The sequence below is a fragment of the Mobula birostris genome, chromosome 6, assembly GCF_030028105.1.
Source record: "Mobula birostris isolate sMobBir1 chromosome 6, sMobBir1.hap1, whole genome shotgun sequence".
In the NCBI taxonomy this organism is placed as follows: Eukaryota; Metazoa; Chordata; class Chondrichthyes; order Myliobatiformes; family Myliobatidae; genus Mobula; species Mobula birostris.
This window is the reverse complement of record NC_092375.1, coordinates 169,838,008-169,857,258: the sequence shown is the minus strand read 5'-3', so window position 1 is coordinate 169,857,258 and position 19,251 is coordinate 169,838,008.

Sequence of the window (19,251 nt, the reverse complement as noted above, 5' to 3'; positions counted from 1 at the left end):
TCCTATTTGGTATCAGCAAAGGGAACGAGGACTGTTTGGTATATGATGGGAAGGACCTTTAACACAATGATGCTAAGATACAGTACATCCTAGGACGTGCTGGGACACATCATCAGTGATGTAACCTGGGACCATAGCGTGATTCGGGTCTTTCAACATCAGACACTCTCACCCAGGCGACTCAGCCAGGATTAATCAAGTCTTGGCTTGTGTCCCAGCAGCAGTGGTCCATGGGTCACACGTCTTGATCTACAGCCATGCGGAGGCTCACTCAGCAGCCCCTGATGGCTCTCTTCCTTGCAGTCCCTGTAATGCCAAAGGGAGAGTTTGTTCTGCACAGCAAACAGCTGGCAAAATCTCTACAGCCCACCTCGGTGGTCTTGCATCGTGCCCTCCACCCCTGTCTCTGACACTGCTCTAGCAGCTCCTGGCATTTGGCTCAAACGCCTCCTCAATCCGGTTTTCCCAAGGCACTGTCACCCGCTTGGCACATGACCACCTGCTTCGAGGTTTCTGTCAGAGTGACCATGTCAGGCCTCGGGTGATGATGCAATGAAGTCGGGAAATGTTAATTGCTTGCCAGGGTCGACATTCTGTTGCCAGTCAGACACCATGGCGAGCAAGCCTGCTGGAGTTCTGTGCTGAGGCTGTGGTTAGTCTCCAGCTTTGACAAAGGCTATGGGCTTTCTGGGTTGACAGAGGTGCCTACTGTTGTTAATGTCTGAGGAGGTACTTTCTGCCATCGCCTTCATCACCTGGTCATGGTGCCAGTGGTAACGACCTCTTTCAGCGCTTTTGGGAAGCTGCAGAGGTGCTTTTTCCAGGGCCAAGAACACTTGATGGTGCCTCATTTGTTCCCCAAGCAAAAGTGTTTGCTGACTAGGCAGGATGTTGTACACAGCCTGGATCATGAACTTGATGCACTGGGGTTCTGCCTGCCAGATGTTGGGTCAGGAGATCTTCCACTTCAGCGCACCCTGCCACTTTGTCCAAGCTGCCTGCTGCCCTATTCCTACCATCCTGATGGTACACTCTTTCTCGACAGCTGCCCGCACCTCTTCCTGGACAGGTTTGCATTGGTCCCTGCCCTGGGACCTGTCCAAGCGGGTTGAAGGAAAGCTGCCCAGACTCCACTGTCCCACCCAGATAGCTGTTCTGTTTACTTATTCTGAGGAAAGACCTTATTTCTACTTCTTGAATGTAATAATCATTTTGAATCTGTAATAAACAAACATAAATTAGATTGCAATCATTAGTTTTCTGCAAAGCATGTATTTGAAGTATTATAGCCTATTATAACTTACTGTGTAATATGTCAGATCTTGAAAAAGCATGAAACTCAAGATTCATCAAACTTATGAATCAATGTTAAATAATTTAAATGTTCGATAAAAGTAAACTTGCAGTTTATCCATTATGTTAATGAATGAACTGCTGCCTGCAAACACCATTTATGATTTGTTATAGCAAATAGGCATTTCATACTTTACCTTTTAAGGAGCTATTATAGGCTTGTAAGGACTGTTTTCTCTCAAAGCCTAACAACCCTCAGAAATGCTTGACCAAATTCAGTAACATCTTATAATTTTCATACCTAGCACCAATTGGGAGCAGATCAATTACTGAACTTCTCAGTTACCATCAAAACAATGACATTTTAAAATATAAATTATATATTCATATTGAATATAAACATTGCTGTCATAAATAATACAGCACCTACTATCACTAAAAATGTCTTAAGCATAACAGATGTGACTTTAATATATACCAGGCAATTAATGTTTGTAGTTTGAAATTGAGGCAAGGAACTAGATCTTTCAAATTTAAGGAAACAGAAGAAATAATGAATTTGGAAAATCTTAATTCAGTTTTGTATTGACTGTGTTCAAGTTAAAACAACTTAGAAGACTGGAAGTTTTATTCACAAAAGCTTATACTTTAGACTGTGTGAGAATAAGAAATAAAACTGATGGTGCTTGTCACAAGTTAGATGGAATTGTATACTTTTGTCTGGTGCAGTGTCCCCTATACTGTATCAGGCAGACATACCAGATATTCTTGGTTGTAACATTAGATGATAACCTTCTTCTGCCAAATTAAGTGAAATGTAGTCATTGTAATGTTCTGCATTTGGTTGTTGAATCTACTACTTCAAGATGATTAAGTAACAGAAAGTCTGGGGTTATTCAGAAGAAAACTCTTATTCACAGTACTGACAAGTCTCACAGTTAAGTTTCATAGATCGTGTTGTGCAATTGCTGTGCAGAAGTAGAACCAAATAACCAATGTTTACTTAATAAGGTAGTGATGATTTTTGGTTTCACGGAATATTCTGCCTGGTTAGTATGCAACACAATGGAATGAATAGAAGACCTGCATCTCTCTGTTAAATAGTTCCTATTATCACTTTCCTTACTTTGTCAGATTGCAGCACTTAACAGTTTTTGTTTCCCTACTTATCCTCTGCCTCCTTCTTTGCCTTCACCCAACCCATGCCCCCAGCTGGTTTCCCCTGCCCCTTTTCTTCTTTTTTACGATTATTTTTTCTCCCTTGTCGTTTTCATTTATCACCCATCTGCCTTTGCCTACCAACTCACCCCTCCTTTACCTGGCTCCAACTGCTCATCATCCCTCTCTTTTCATCCATCCCCCTATCACCAACCAGGCCTGTCTCACCAGCCACCTATCCAGTCCACTCTCGGACTCCACCCAAAATATTGATAATTCCTTACCCCCCTCCCCCCACAGAAGCTGCTCGACTTGCTGAGTTGTTTTTTTTGTTTCAGATTCTGGCATCTGCATTCTCTTGAGTCTCCAAATTCAGCTAGGCCTTCTGATTTTATGCATGTCTGCTGTTCATATAAACACAAAGGACGGTTTTTCAGGAGGCTCCTTCAGGCAGAGGCAGGGCATGCCAACACATTGTTTACATGTCACAACTGTGCGCAAGTATGCTGATATCACCATGGAGTCAGACAGGCATGCGGGTCACTCATTACCTTACTTGCAGTGATCAGTCCTGTGGTTTTGTGGCTTTATTGCTTTACTTGAGCAATAAAAAAATAGCAACAATTTGTTTGCTTCTTATAAAGTAGTAGAGACATTCATATGGAAACAGGACCTGCAGCCCATTTAGGCTGCATTGGCACAAATCCTGCATTAATATCATTTTAATTCTCTCCACATTTCCATTAACCCTTCCGGATTCTTCCACACACTCTCTCTCTCCTCCCCTTTCCCATCAGGCAGAAGATATAAACACCTGAAAAGCATGTACCACCTGGCTCCAAGGACAGCTTCGACCCTGCTGTTATCACACTCTTGAACAGACCTCTTGTACGATAAAATGCACTCCTGACCTCACAATCTACCTCGTTATGATCTTGCACTTTATTGTTTACTTGCACTGCACCTTCTCTGTAGCTTTTACACTTCATCCTGCATTGTTATTGTTTTATATTGTTCCACCTCAAAGCACTACGGAATGATTTGGTCTGTACTAACAGTACGCAAGACAAACTTTTCACTGTACCTTGGTACATGTGACAATAATAATGATAAACCAAATAATAAGCATAGAAACCATAGAAAAACTACAGCACAGAAACAGGCCTTTTGGCCCTTCTTGGCTGTGCCGAACGATTTCCTGCCTAGTCCCACTGACCTGCACACGGACCATATCCATCCATACACCTCCCATCCATGTATCTGTCCAATTTATTCTTAAATGTTAAAAAAGAACCCACATTTACCACCTCGTCTGGCAGCTCATTCCATACTCCCACCACTCTCTGTGTGAAGAAGCCCCCCCTAATGTTCCCTTTAAACTTTTCCCCCTTCACCCTTAACCCGTGTCCTCTGGTTTTTTTTCTCCCTTGCCTCAGGGGAAAAAGCCTGCTTGCATTCACTCTATCTACACCCATCATAATTTTATATACCTCTATCAAATCTCCCCTCATTCTTCTACACTCCAGGGAATAAAGTCCTAACCTATTCAACCTTTCTCTGTAACTGAGTTTCTCAAGTCCCGGCAACATCCTTGTAAACCTTCTCTGCATTCTTTCAACCTTATTAATATCCTTCCTGTAATTTGGTGACCAAAACTGAACACAATACTCCAGATTCGGCCTCACCAATGCCTTATACAACCTCATCATAATATTCCAGCTCTTATACTCAATACTTTGATTAATAAAGGCCAATGTACCAAAAGCTCTCTTTATGACCCTATCTACCAGTGACGCCACTTTTAGCGAATTTTGTATCTGTATTCCCAGATTCCTCTGTTCTACTGCACTCCTCAGTGCCTTACCATTTACCCAGTATGTTCTACCTTGGTTTGTCCTTCCAAAGTGCAATACCTCACACTTGTCTATATTAAACTCCATCTGTCATTTTTCCGCCCATTTTTCCAGCTGGTCCAAATCCCTCTGCAAGCTTTGAAAACCTTCCTCACTGTCCTCTACACCTCCAATCTTTGTATCATCAGCAAATTTGCTGATCCAATTTACCACATTATCATCCAGATCATTGATATAGATGACAAATAACAATGGACCCAGCGCTGATCCCTGTGGCACACCACTAGTCACAGGTCTCCACTCTGAGAAGCAATCCTCTACTACCGCTCTTTGGCTTCTTCCATTGAGCCAATGTCTAATCCAATTTACCAGCTCTCCATGTATACCTAGCGACTGAATTTTCCTAACCAACCTCCCATGGCGGGATCTTGTTAAAGGCCTTACTGAAGTCCATATAGACAATATCCACTGCCTTCCCTTCATCCACTTTGCTGGTAACCTCATCGAAAAACTCCAATAGATTGGTCAAACATGACCTACCATGCACAAAGCCATGTTGGCTCTCCCTAATAAGTCCCTGTCTATCCAAATGCTTGTAGATTCTGTCTCTTAGTACTCCCTCCAATAACTTACCCATTACCGACGCCAAACTTATCAGCCTATAATTTCCCGGAACACTTTTCGATCCTTTTTTAAACAACGGAACAACATGAGCCACTCTCCAATCCTCTGGCACCTCACCCGTAGACACAGAAGTAATGTACACTTGTCAATTAACCTAGCCGCTCCCATGACTTTGAGATGTAGGAGAAAGCTGCAATACCTAAGGAACCCCACATGCTCTAGAGAAAAGGGGCAAACTTCATACTTACAGCATCCAAGATTAAGATGGAAAGTGTCTCACACTGTGAGGCAGCCACTCTGTTATACTGCTTGATTATTGCTTCCAGTTTCATGAAAAGGAAAACAGACGTGAAATACAATATTTATTGGCCTTGGATGGATTTTAAACAATGATTCTGTAAATTGAGAGATTATTTAGAAATACCAGTTTTTTCCTGTCCATATAGTAACATTTAAATGTGCCTCCAATCCATACTGTTCTGTATCCTTTTGAAGTAAAATCTGTATTTTTTTAAGTTATAAAATTGCCTGTATTGCAATAAGTCAACAAATCTGGATGATCTTAATAAAAACTAGAGGATACGATGTGTCTGTATGAACATTAGAAAACAGATTAATGCAAAAACTTTCCTATCTTTTTAAACAATTAATTTTACAGGAGCTACAAAATTTAGTATGTTTTTGGTGTTGAATATATCTTTTTTGCAGAACTTACAGAATAAAGAAAACCTGATCTACTTTATATGATTTTACAATTGCAGAATAACTTAAAATAAGGTTCAAAGTAAGTGTTACTATCAAGGTACGTGTTTGTCACCATATACAACCTTGAGGTTCATTTTCCTGTGGACATACTCAACAAAACCATAGAATAATAAGTTAGAAACAAGCTAAAATTCAGAGGAGTCATAGAACACTACAGCATAGAAGCAGGCCCTTCAGCCCATCTCATCCATGCCAAACTATTAATCTGCCTACTCCCATCCATCTGCACCCGTACCATACCCTTCCCATTCATGGACCTATCCAAGTTTCTCTTAAATGTTGAGATCAACTCTGCATTAACCACTTTTGGCAGCTCATTCCACACTCCCACCACCCTCAGAATAAAGAAGTTCCCCCTCATACTCCCCTTAAACATTTCATGTTTCACCCTTAACCCATAACCCCTTGTTCTAGTCTCACTCACAGTGTTGGCGCATGGCCAAGTGGTTAAGGCGTCGGTCTAGTGATCTGAAGGTCACTAGTTCGAGCCTCAGCTGAGGCAGTGCGTTGTGTCCTTGACCAAGGCATTTAACCACACATTGCTCTGCAACGACACCGGTGCCAAGCTGCATCGGCCCTAGTGCCCTTTCCTTGGTCAACATCGGTGGCTTGGAGAGGGGAGACTTGCAGCACGGGCAACTGCCGGTCTTCCATACAACCTTGCCCAGGCCTGCGCCCTGGAAACCTTCCAAGGCGCAAATCCATGGTCTCACGAGACTAACAGATGCCTATAAGTCTCACTCAACTTCAGTAGAAAAAGCCTGCTTGCATTTACCATATCTATACCCCGTATAATTTTGTATACCTCTGTCAAATTTCTCCTCATTCTTCTACAGTCCAGGGAATAAAGTCCAAACCTGTTCAACCTTTCCGTTACACTGCTTGTAAATTTTCTCTACACTCGTTCAATCTTATCGACATCTTTCCTGTAGGTAGGTGACTGGAACTGCACACAATGCTCCAAATTAGGCCTCACCAATATCTTACACAACTTCAACATAACATCCCAACTCCTGGACTTTGCTGTGGTTTTCTACAGAACAGTAAGCCAGATAATATGCTTATCTTAAATGCCACTCTCTATGTGATGTTAAGTGCCAGCAGTATCAATAAGCACTCATTTCAAAAACTCAAGCTGATTGTCAGAAAAGAGCTCAGACAAGAAGAGCTTCACAGTTAGGGTCTTGACCATACTATGTTATCCTAGTTCAGTATTATTAACAGAACAATAGGTCATTCATCTGGCGATGCTCTGTCGATCTTGATGCCAATTTATACCAGATATCCTCTTCCTGTGTTCCTTCAATCCCTTCATATACATGTGCCTATCTAACAACCTCTTGTACTCCACAAAACTATCTGCTTCCACTAATACCCCGATAACTCATTCTAGATACTTATCACTCCGAGTAACAATACATGCCCGATGTGTGGCCTTTCAACTTTGCCCTCCCGCGCCCCTTTCCTTAAAAGCATGTCCTCTGGTATTTGATATTTCTACTGTGGGGAAAAGATTCTGACTGTCTACACCATCTATGTCAAGAATTTAAAAAACCTCTATCAAGTCTCCCCTCTGCCTCGAATACTCCAAGGAGATCAACCCAAGTTTGTTCAACCTTTCCTTGTACTTCACACTCTCTAATTCAGACAGCATCCTGGTACACCTCTCCTGCACCCTTTTCTCAGTCTCCACATCTTACTGTATAATGGGGTGATTCGAACCGCACATCATCCTCCAAGCGTGGCCTGACTGAAGTTTTAACAGCTGCAGCATGACTGCCTACACTATCATTGTGTGCTGGAGAGAAATTAAGCATTCGACACATGGGGACTGAAACAGAACAAGTAAATTATAAGACAATTCAAGAATTTAGGAACTACATACAGCATATAAACACCACTCTCACTAACATTTATACAGCAATTACTCACACAGGCAGATAACACAAAGAGGAGGTGACCCCATCATTTCTTTTTTTTCCTAATTTCTTATTGCAGAGTTAGGACGGTGGGAATGTCAGGCAGGATAGTAGAATACTCCTCTTACGGGATGTGGGGTGGCAGAGAGATCTCCAGTGTTTCTGACAACTACACAAAATGCATTTAGCTACAGCTTCGTACAAGCAGCTTCTTGTTAAAGAACTGGAGCTAGAACTGGCTGAACTGCAGATCATTTGGGAGGCTGAGAGATTGACTGACAGGAAATACACGGAGGTAGTTATACCTAAGTCGCAGGACACAGGTAACTGGGTGGGGGGGGGGCTGTGGAAGGAGACAGACAGCCAGTTCAGGGTACCCCTGTGGCTATTCCCCTTAATAACATGTAGACCACTTTGGATACTGTAGGGGAGGCATGACCTAGCAGAGGAAAGCTGCAGTGGTCGGGTCTCTGGCACTAACTGGCTCTCTGCTCAGAAGGGAAGGGGAGAGAAAAGCTGAGCTGAAGTGGTAGGAGATTCATTGGTCAGGGGAACAGACAGGAGGTCCTGTAAATGAGAACAAGAATCCCAGATGGTGTGTGCCTCCCAAGTGTCAGGTCCAGGGACAGCTTGGATATAATCTGCAGCATTTTTAAGTGGGAAGGTGAACAGCCAGAAGTCATGATCATGGGTAGGAGGGGTGACGAGGTCCTGCAAAGTGAGTTCAGCGAGTTGGTGCTATGTTAAAGTACAGGAGCTCTAGGGCTGTGATCGCAGGATTGCTACCCATGCTAGATGATATTGAGACCAGAAACAGAGTGATAATACTGTACAGGTTAACGTGTGGCAAAACAGATGGTGCAGGATAAAGGGTTTCAAATTTTTTGATCATTGGGCTCTCTTCCAGGGAAGGTGGGACCCGTACAGGTGGGACAGTTTGTACCTGAACTGGAGGGAGACTAATATCCTTGCAGGAATGCTCAGTGGTGCTCCTCCAGGGGTGGGGGTTTGGGGGGAGGGGTTCAAATTAGAGTTGCGGAAGGATGGCAACCTGAGTACCATGGCAGACAGTCGAGCGGTTGTGGGGAAAGATCTTGTTAAGCCTAACAAAGACAGGAATTGAAAGGTTGAGCATATTGGGAATAATGTTCTGAATTTCGTCCATCTCAATGCAGGAAGTATGTACCTAAAGCATATGAGCTCTGAGCATGGATCAGCACCTGGAATTGTGAGATTGTCGTCATTATTGAGGCTTGTTTGCAAGAGGGGCAGGACTGGCAGCTCAGTGTTCTGGGGTTCTGTTGTTTTAGACATGACAGAGTGGGAGGGACTAAAAGGGGAAAGGTGGCCAGTCTGGGAAAATTGTCTCTCCATCTTCTTCTGGTGCTCCTCTCCCTTCTCCAGCCTTGTATCCCTTTTGCCAATCAACTTTCCAGCTCTTAGCTCCATCCCTCCCCCTCCTGTCTTCTCCTATCAGTTCAGATCTCCCCCTCCCCCTCCCACTTTCAAATCCCTTACTATCTCTTCTTTCAGTTGGTCCTGACGAAGAGTCTTGGCCCGAAACGTTGACTGTACCTCTTCCTATAGATGCTGCCTGGCCTGCTGGGTTCCACCAGCATTTTGTGTGTGTTGCTTGAATTTCCAGCATCTGCAGATTTCCTCGTGTTTGGAGATCGCAAACATGGTTTTGTGCATGGTAGGTTGTATCTAACTACTTTAAAAGAATTTTTTTCAGGAGTTTACCAGGAAAGTTGATGAAGGAAAGGTAATCATCCAGGTCAAGTCCTACGACCTTTTCTTTCTGGCGTCTTTTCCCTTCATCTCCCGCCGAACAAAAGACCCAGCTCACCCCAGTGTTAGGCACACAGCACGAAAACACACTCCCTTCATTGGACGGCTTACATTCCAAAGCACCCAATATCTCTAACCATAAGCCAAACACTGCTTCTACAGAAAGACCATTACATAAGCAGTGAAACCTTTCCCAGGGTGTTACACTTGTCAACTATATTAATTATCTGTATGATAATGTGGTAAACTGGATCAGCAACTTTGCAGGTGACACCAAGATTAGAAAAATGTACTGAAATCTGACAGATGGAACTTTATGCTGTCAAGTGTGAGGTGCTGCACTTCGGGAGGACAAACCAGGGTAGGACAAACACAGTAAACAGAAGGGCACTGAGGAGTGCGGTAGAACAGAGGAATCTGGGAAATCAGATCCATAGTTCCTTGGCTCCTAATTTGGGAGTATTGTGTGCAGTTCTGGTCACTCACCTTTAGGAAAGATATCAATATGATAGAAAGAGTACAGAGAAAATTTACAAGGATGCTGTCAGGACTTGGGTTATAGGGAAAGGTTGAACAGGTTAGGAATTTATTCCCTGGAGTATAGGAGAATGAAGGTAGATTTCACAGACGTATACAAAATTATGAGGGTATAGATAGGGTGAATACATGCAGGTTATTTCCTCTGAGATTATGTGAGACTAGTACTTGAGGTTAAAGGTTAAGGGTAAAAGGTGAAATGTTTAAGGCGAACATGAGGGGGACCTCACTCAGAGGGTGAAAGAGCTGCCAGCAGAACTGGTGGATGCAGGTTCAATTTCAATGTTTAAGAGAAGTTTGGATAAGTATATGGATGGGAGGGGTACAGGGACAAGGAAGGATAATAGTTTGGCATGGACTCGATGGGCTGAAGGACCTGTTTCTCTGATGTAGTGCTCTAAATATCTATGACTCTATAACCATATTTTGAGGAGGAATCTAGCCACATTTTCATTATTCAACTGATACTATAAAATATAAGAATGTATGTGGTTCCCCAGAAGGAATACTTGAGTACTAGAGATACAATTCAGTTACAATGCTATGGTTTACCTTTGCAAACAGGAATGCAGACAATGCAAATAGCCTCTACATTTTAATAAATAAATGAGAAAAACTGATACATGAAATTTGGTATTTTGATTATGTTGTGTAATAACCAAGTTTTTAACATAAAAATTTGATTAGTTTCTCTATTTATTCTGGTTTTATGTAAAGTCAGGAATAACGGCAAAAAAATATTCAGGAAGTAGGTTTGCTAGCAATATTGATTACAAATTCAATATAATATATTTCATCTTTTATGGAGCTATTATTACAATACTGTTACAGTATGTAATTGGGGTTGGGGAAGGTATCATCATGAATATTACAAGATTTCTTGTGAATGTGACATTATTCATATTCCTACCAGTGACACGAAGTTGGGTTTTATTGGTGCATTTGCCACTGGTTAGGGTATTAAATTAATCTGCACCCAATCTGGCTTGCAGCATAAGAGGCAATTTAACTGTTCAGTTATGTTCTGGCGCTCTGAAGAAGTAACCATTTAACCACTTTCTCCCATTTCTCCCCATCCATTACTACACTTGATCTTAGCCAAAAGGCCGAGAAGCGATGGCCATCCATTACTTAAAGTAGAAATGGACCAGTATGCCTCTTAAGCCTTGCCTGCCATACAATTTAATCATGGCTGATCTTTAATCTCAATGTCACTTTCCTGCACTAACCATATCACTGGATTCCATTACTATTCAAAAATCTATCACGATCTATCTTGAACGTATATAGCAACTGAGACACCACAGGCCTCTAGGCTAGAGAATTCCAAGGATTCATTACTCTCTGGATGAAGAAATTTCTTCTCATCTTACCCTTGAATGATCAACTTCTCATTTTGAGCCTGTGTTCCCTGGTTAAAGACACACCAGTCAGGGGTAAGATCATCACTGGCTCTAACTGTCAAGCCCTGGAACAATTTTCCCTGCTTCAATGTGATCACCTCTCATTCTTCTTATTACTCAATGCTGTCACCCCAGATCGCTTAAATTCTGCTTAAAGGACAAGCCCTACCCTAGGAACTAATTGGGTGAATCTCAATTGCTCTTTTCCTTAGTTTCACTCTTTCACCCTTTCTAAATCTTTCCTGGGTAGAGAAAGCAGAGCTACAGTTCCAACAGACTTAAAATAATTTCAGTAGCATTTCCTTTCTCTTTACTCAAATCCTCTTGCAATAATGACCTACGTGCAAACTGCTTCCCTAATTGCTTGAGTACCATTAAATTAACTGGTGATATGTGTACAAGGAATTAGGTTTCCCTTAAAACCAACACTTTTCAGTTTCTCACCACTTAAAAAGCACTGTGGTTCTTTGTTCTTTACTGGACTAAACGACCTCCTAGAATCATAATATCACAGCGTTATACAGTGCAGAAACAGCCTCTTTGGCTTCACTCCTTGTGTTGAAAAATTTGCCTAAATGAACTCGCCCCTTTTGCCTGCAATTGACCCTCTCTCTACCTTTCTTTTCCATGTAACTGTCCAATAGCCTTTTATATGTTGTCATCATACCCGGCTCCACCATTTCCTCCACCAGCTTGTTCCAAATATTCATCACCCTATGCGTGAAAAAGTTGTTCCTCTGTCTAATTTAATTCTTGGAGCTACAAACAATCTGATTAAGGAACTCTGTAGGTCGAGCAGCATCTGTTCAAAGAAAGGAAATGACGTTTCAGGTCAAGACCCTACATTTTAGATTAAAGTTTGTCACAAGCCTTGTGGTCCATCAGGCCGGTGCTTATGCCGGTTTCTGTGGCCTGAAGTGAATGAGAGTACAAGACACCCCCCCCCCCCCCAAGATAGGACACCAGTCTATCACGAGGTTAACCCCCAGCATTTTTGCCGGTACCCATTCTCAGCTGGGTAGACTGGAGCATTGTGTGGTTAGGTGCCTTGCTCAAGGACACACACGCTGCCTCAGCCAAGGCTCAAACCCACGACCTTCAGATCGCTAGTCTAACGCCCTAACCACTTGGCCACGCGCCACACAAGGCCCTACATTGGATCCCTTTAAAAATCTTTCGCTTCCCACTTCACACTTGCCCTCTAGTTTTGAACTCCCCTACCCTGGGTAAAATGACTGACTTTTGCCATATCTATGTACTGTACCTCATGAATTTATAAGCCTCTATAAGGTCATCAATCAGCTTCCTATGCTCCAGAGGGAATAAGTTCCAGCCAATTCATACTCTCCTTATAACTCAATCTTTCTTGTCCGGATAAGATCATCATAAATCTTTTTTTACACCCCACCCCATGCTTACTATAACAAGGTGACCAGAACTGTAGGCAGTACTCCGAATGTGGCCTTACCAATATCTTGTAAGTAAAATTGTTCTACAATAAATTCCATTTTTAAAAATTCCTCACCCATTCACTTTGCCTGCCTATATTTTCCTGTACCCTTTCTTCATTCTTACACTACACTTTACCATCCTATTTTTTTATCATCAGGAAAGGTGACTGTATTAAACTTGGTTTCCTAATCTAAATCATTAATATAGATTGGCCACCCGTTGATCACAGCCTCCCACACAAAGATATCCAATTTATTCCAACTGTCTATTAATTTCCTCAGCCCACTACCGCTGCCCATGCGAATATGCTAACAGCAAACAATATGCTCTAATTTTGTTTTATAATGTCTTGTATAATACCTTTGTAGATTGTCTTCTGAATGTAAGGGTTTTTGCCCTACTGATCCCCCGTTGCCTTGGGTAAATAGCCGTCGACCCCGCCAAACAGTGCAATCACTTGAGTGCGGATAAGGTGCGAGTCACCCAATGAACAGCCACAACATAAATATGAAAACAATATACCAAGTGCGAGTAAAGAATTTTACTTTATAGCAAATTTTTGGTGATGAGTTAGTAGAAATAACTACAAAAAACTAGACACCACATAAGTAACTTATCAGTCTTGTGCACATAATATTCTAATATGTTGGAGCTCACGCCGCCGATTCCATCCTCAACGTCCTTCTGAGACTCCAGCCACGATCCGAATCCCCGAGGTCCGGTATCCGCCGCCCTGGAACCACTGTCCGTTCCTCACACGTCTGTCCTCTCTGCTCGCCTCTCGAAAAGCCCGCGCTCCTCAACTCAGCACGCACATACAAGATAACAGAACATGACTTCCATTGGCTAACAAATGAATACAATTTCCATTATCTCCCTGTATTACCTAAACATTGCAGTTACAGGGAACCCCTTGCTCAGCAGTTAATATTACGAGAAGCCATTTTAATATAACACTATAGAGAAGCCATTTTGGTAATAAGCGATCAACAGTTAACAGTCCACCTAGTATACTGAGAGCCCTACACGAATATCCAAAGACACCAGATCCATCGGTCTTCTATGATCAATTCTGGTTGAAATTTGAAAAAAAACACTTTCCAAAACTATGCAATCCTATTTTAACTTTTCTAAGTTCAATGTTACTACTTCCTTAATAATCAGTTTTTACTTCTTCCTTCAACTATTTGAAGGGTAATAGCCTGTAGTTCCTCTGTTCTAGACAGGAACCAGTTAGAGATTATATTTGCTACTTTGTCTAATTAACCATTTGGAAGCTTATTGTTGCTCCTTCCACACATTTATGAACAAATACACATTCTAATAATCTTACACATGAAAATTATTCTCATAATCTCATGCATAGTGACTATGAAATGTAAGTGCTTTGAACAAGCTCACTGATCGTTGATACATTTTTCTAATTTACCTTTTCCAACACATTCTCTTAACCAGAACATGCCAAATATTTTTTCTGTACTGAATCTACTCAGCCGTTTCAGGAGGTTGTTCTAATTGTTTCTGATATTTACGAGTTTTCTGTCATTCATATTCACATGAATGGTGATTTTAGTAGAACAGTATAGTTCAACCTGAAAAACAACTATCACCACTATTTTCTGGTTTTCCTTCATTGGAGAATATTGCACATGCCTTTTAGTTTGGCCGGCAAGTTTAGTTTATCAAGCCAGTATTGGAAGTCCATTTACACATCACTAACCACTACAGAAATGAATCTATATTACACTGGTTGACCTGTAATTACACATCTTAGAACTATTTGAAGGCCTGCGGTATCCATCTTGTAATTTGTCCATCAGCTGAATGATCGTTCTCATTTTAATTTCTGTCTCATAATGTTACAACTCTTTTGCTGCTACATTTCTGACATCCTCTTCCTTACTAACACCAGATGCAAAGTATTTATTTAGAGCTTTAACCTTTTTTCTTTCATAAGTTTTTTTTGATTGTTCGTTATTGGCCCTGATTTTCTTCTGAATGTTTTTCTGTTTATCTATTAACAGAGTAGTTTTCAGATTTTTTATTTACATTTGCTGATAATCTTCATAGTGTCTGATCTTAGCCCATAGAACTTACTTCATTCCTATCTAGTGGTGCACCAGAGTTGATCAGTTCTTTACCTTATCCCTTTCCTTTGAATCTTCTCTGCACTGTGAGTCCAGTTTGTTTCCCTAGTCTATTTGTTTACACTTTTAGTGACCCTGTTACATTTCTATATCTTTTTTCATTCAGAGTTCTGTCTCTGAATGGTCTTCCTTTCGCCTCCACTGAGAATGGGACACTCAGCAGTTAAACTATTTATTCTTGTTTGATTAGTGCTTCGCCATGTTTTTCATGCCTGTACACGTGGACTAGTTCCCATTCAACTTGTTGAAATTAGTCATCTACACTTAATGGAATAATGAATAATCTTTTTTTCAAATCCTTGCCAATGAAAACATTCTTTGCTCGTTCACTTCCCTTAAAGCAGAAACAGCATGATATCTTCCTTGTGGACTGAAAACACACAGATCATGAAAGTTGTATTTTATATATTCCAGCAATTCATTTTGCGTCTTTTCTGTTTACTGTTATTTAGAATAATTAGTGACTATCATTATCACTTCCATATTTATGTAATCTGGATGCCAAAGTAGATTTTTTTCTTTTCTGTGCACCCTGTAGTATTGTAATTCCAATATAGTTCTTTCGTTCTGATCGAATATATCCTGTCTTTGATCATTCAGTTACATTACAGGGCTTCACGGTAGTGTAGCAGTTAGCACAACGGTTTACAGCTCAGGGCGCTGGAGCACAGAGTTCAATCTCAGCGTCCTCTGTAAGGAGTTTCTGTGTACATTGTCCCTGTGGAATGCGAGGGTTTTCTCTGGTTCCTCAAAGCAGAGGGTACCAGGTAGGTTAATTGGTCATTGTCGGTTGTTGCTTGTTGAGGTTAGGGTTAAATCGGGATTGTCAGGGTTGCTGGGCAGTGCAGATCGAAGGGGCAGAAGGGCCTATCCACTCTGTATCTTAAAATAAAATAAAATAAATCATTCCCTTACAGTGGTGACATAATTTCTTTGACTATTGTCACCAACCTCCCACTTTATTTTATCCCTGTCTTTCCTGAATATTTCACCATCAGAAATATTAATGATGAGGGTTTAGGATCAATAGCACCCATTCTTAGGAGTGCCATTTGACTTGCAAAACTGTGTCAGCAATCTATGTAGGGAAAATATTTGGGATGTCATATCGATTAGGGAATTGTGCCTGAGTGCAGTGAACCTCCATGCAAAGTGCACAAGACAGGCATCATGCCAGCATGCTGATTTAATGCCAACACTTCTACTTTAGACCTCAGTGCCCCACATAACCTCCATTACATTCCACAGCCAAACACACATTCACCATCCTCTATTTAAAGAGATCATGACTATTTATAGGTTATTTGCTGATTGATTTCTTCTAGCTGTTGGTATGGTGGTGAGGCATCATGGTAGCTTAGCAGTTAATGTGACACTATTACAGGTTGGGGCGATGGAGTCCAGAGTCCAGTTCCGGCGTCCTCTGTAAACAAATTTGTAAATTCCATCACGTGTATACATGGGTTTCCTCCAACAGTCTAAAGGCGTACCAGTTAATAGGTTAATTGGTCATTGTAAATCATCATATCAGGCTAGGAATTAAATTGGTAGGTTGCTGGGTGCACAGCTCAAAGGGCTGGAAGGGCTAATTCCACACAATCTCTAAACAATTCAATAAACAATTTTGCCAGTGCTTTTGATAGTCGCTCCAAGTTGTATGAATCTACAGTGGGTAGAGTGGAAGGTTACATTGCTACTTTCAAGAAGGAGGTACAGAAGACACGCACTCAACATTTTAGGAGCAGCTTCTTCCCCTCCATCATCAAATTTCCAAATGAACAATGAACCCTTGAATACGACCTCAGTATACTTTTTCCTCTCTTTTTGCACTATTTAATTTAATTTTCTTTTTTATATATGCTTATTGTAATTCATAGTTTTTATTGTTATGTAATGTACTGCTGCTGCAAAATAACAAATTTTACAACATATGCCAGTGATATTAACAGATTCTGATTTTGAGGTTATGAAGGACTTACAGTTCTTCTCAGTCTCTGAATGTCAGCTGCACCCAGAGCTGGAGGCGTTACTGTGCATTTTCTTTACAATGCTAAAATGATTCAAGATCCCACAAAGGATATTCCTTTGGATTGCTTAATGAAGGAACACTTCTGTTGCCTAAGCCTTAACAAGGAAATTCAATTAGGGTTTTTTTGCTGAAATCCAGAACCTGCTGTGGGCCCATTTGGAACTTTGGTCTCTGGCTGTAAAAGATACCATAACAGAAAAGCCATAATTGTATGATACTTTTGGAGCTGAAGTTGCATTTATTGGCAATGTCTCCTAGTTGGGCAGGGAAGGGCACTGAGATAAAAGGAAAAATGTTACATAGCTGGTGCCAGAGTGTGATATGTTGATGTGCAAAGAATCTTGGATACTCCTGTAAGCTAGCCACTGAAAACAGGCTAGTGAAACAACAGATAAGAATGTAAATGATATGTTGACAGTTGAGTAAAGGAGCAACGATGTCTTTCTACAGTCATACTAGACCTCTGTGTGATTACACATGGATACTCTGTACAATTTTGGTAACTTCATCTAAGATATTTTATACATGTTATGGAGGGAGTTCAGCAAAATTTCACTGGATTGATTCTTAGGACAGTGGGATTGCAATATCAAGAAAAGCATTAACTATATTCATGTCCACTAGAATTTAGAAGAATGAGAGAAGATCTGCCTGAAACTTACAAAGTTCTGACAGCACTTGACATACTGGAAGTGGCAAGGATGTTTCCCTTGGCTGGTTGTCTAGTTTGAAAGACCATAGTTACAGACTACAGAGCAAATAATCTTGGACTGAAATGAGAAACGTCTTCACTTAGAAGCTGGTGTGTCTAAAATTCTTGGCCATTGAGGCCAAAACACTGAGTATTTTTAAGAAGGTCAATACATCTCTAAGTGCAAAAAAATGGGGTATGCAGAGAGAATGGGAATATGGTTTTGAATGGTGGTAAGGACTTGAAATGTCAAATGGTTTACTCCTGTTCTTATTTTCTACAGTATGTTTTTGCATCCTTTATGTAATCTTGAAAAGGGTTTTTAATTCCATTCACAGATAAACAACTAGGTCCTGAAATAGGTCCATAAGACATAGGAGCAAAATTAAGTCATTCAGCCCATCGAGTCTGCTGCACCATTCAACCATGGCTGATTTGTATTCACTCTCAACACCATTCTCCTGCCTTCTTCCTGTAACCTTTGATGCTTTTACTAATCAAGAACCTATCAACCTCTGCTTTAAATATTCCCAATGGCTTGACCTCCACAACCCTCTGTGCCAATTGTAGGGCAGTTAGTCTGACCTCAGTGGTTGGGAATTTGCTGGAGTTGATTATTAAGGATGAGCTCTCAGGGTACTTGGAGGCACATGGTAAAATAGGCTGTAGTCAGCATGGTTTCCTCAAGGGAAAATCTCGCCTAACAAATCTGTTGGAATTCTTTGAAGAAATAACAAACAGGATAGGCAAAGGAGAATCGGTTGATGTTGTGCACTTGGATTTTCAGAAGGCTTTTGACAAGGTCCTACATATGAGGCTGCTAAACAAGCTATGAGCCCATGGTAATACAGGAAAGATTCTAGCATGGACAAAGCAGTGGCTGATTGGCAGGAGGCAAAGAATAGGAATAAAGGGAGCCTTTTCTGACTGGCTGCTGGTGACTAGTGGTGCTCCACAGGGGTCTGTGTTGGGACTGCTTCTTTTCAAATTATTTATCAATGATTTTGATGATGGAATTGATGGCTTTGTTGCAAAGTTTGCAGACGATAAGAAAATAGGTGGAGGCGCAGGTAGTTTTGAAGAAGTAGAGACTACAGAAGGCCTTAGACAGATTAGGAGAATGGGCAAAGAAATGGCAGATGGAATATAGTGTCAGGAAGTGTATGATCATACACTTTGGTAGAAAAAAAAATACAAAAAAACTGAGGTGTAAAGGGACTTGTGAGTCCTTGTGCAAGATTCCCTAAAGATTAATTTGCACGTTCAGTCTGTGGTGAGAAAGGGAAATGAATGTTAGCATTCATTTCCAGAGGACTAAAATATAAGAGCGAGTATGTAATGTTGAAACTTTATAAAGCTCCAGTGAGGCCTCACTTGGAATATTGTGAGCAGGTTTGGGCCCCTTATCTTAGAAAGGATGTGTTGAAACTGGAAAGTGTTCAAAGGAGGTTCATGAAAATTATTCCAGGATTGAATGGCTTGTCATATGAAGAGCGTTTGATGGCTCTGGGCCTGTATTCACTGGAATTCAGAAGAATGAGTGGTCACCTCATTGAAACCTATCGAGTGGTGAAAGGCCTTGATAAAGT